This window comes from Leuresthes tenuis, unplaced genomic scaffold, assembly GCF_036924035.1.
Source record: "Leuresthes tenuis unplaced genomic scaffold, fLeuTen1.0.hap1 SCAF_17, whole genome shotgun sequence".
NCBI classification, from domain to species: Eukaryota; Metazoa; Chordata; class Actinopteri; order Atheriniformes; family Atherinopsidae; genus Leuresthes; species Leuresthes tenuis.
The window spans coordinates 7,257,763-7,259,025 of record NW_027325371.1 but is presented as its reverse complement, the minus strand read 5'-3'; positions in this window follow the sequence as shown (position 1 = coordinate 7,259,025).

The following is a 1,263-nucleotide window of genomic DNA, read 5'->3' as shown; positions in this document are numbered from 1 at the left end:
CACCTGACTGATACATTACCATATTCACCCTGTCAGAGCTGATGTGAGCAGGAGCCACTCTGTGAGCACCCACTGCATACTGATGTATAGTCAAAGTGGCTCGAAGCAGTTGGAAAGAACAGACACCTGCTGTGTAACAGTTTGGTTGTTTCAAAACTGGAGATCAATAATGCCTACATCATTAAGCCCCTGTGGGATATCGATTGGGACATTGCTGACGTTGGCCTCAGGATTGCTGAGTGGCACTTTACGGCAACAAGATGTCTCACCACTCCTTCTGTGGTCACTCCATCTGAATGAACCCTGGGCTAATCTCAGCTCTATGCTGGCTGCTTTTTCTGTCTAATACAAGTCTCACTGAGAGTTGCTATGATTCCAAAACATGTGCTACTTACATTTCTTTCCAACAAGTTTCCTCGACTTGCAATAAACACTTTAGATGCCATCAGTAAAATTCAAACCTGTAATTCAGTGAATGTTCCTCCACCACCGGTGCTTGGTCTGATGGAGAGGTCATCCTGCCCGACAGCTCTGGATCCCCGCTCAACAGAAGCCAAGAAATACAAAGCTGATTGCAGCATTTCATCAAAAACTGGCATGACCTCAACACAAACTCGTATTTTCTGAGCTGCCTGTGCAGGGAAGTTACAACAATGAGCTATAAGCAGGCCAAAAGTTCCTGCAAATCCTACTGTAGAATAGGTAGCATAAACAGACATTTCCTATGATTTCTGGTGTTTCACAAACCTAGCAGTAAACAGGCAGCAAACGCAGACTGGAGTAAATTTTGATAAGGTCTATCACCATTTTGTGATTTATGACATCTGAAGAAGCTGAAATGTTTGTTTTTTTTATATAAAAATGTGACAAATGTAAAAAAAATAAAAATTATCCACAATATTCACTTTAAAGTTGCATCCTTTGTGCCTCAGCTGATTATTAGTCAAATAATGATTTCTAATCACTGGCGTTTTTTAGAGGTGTATCTGTATTTGACAAGCTACTTATGTCCTCCAGTTAAGTCCACTTAATGAGTTCATGGAGCTTTGCAGAAACCGACTGGTTGTGAAGAAGGTTTTAACTTTATCTGCCTTTAAGCCTAATGGAAATTTTTGCAAATCACTTCTCTGATTGATGCAACATGGACTTAATTTACTACCCTATACAAATAGCCAAACCTAGCCAAACACCCAAGCCAATCCCTGAATTTCATCAGCACTCCGTGTTTTCCAGTCTGCCTCTGTCTCGTCCCACTCAGACTCT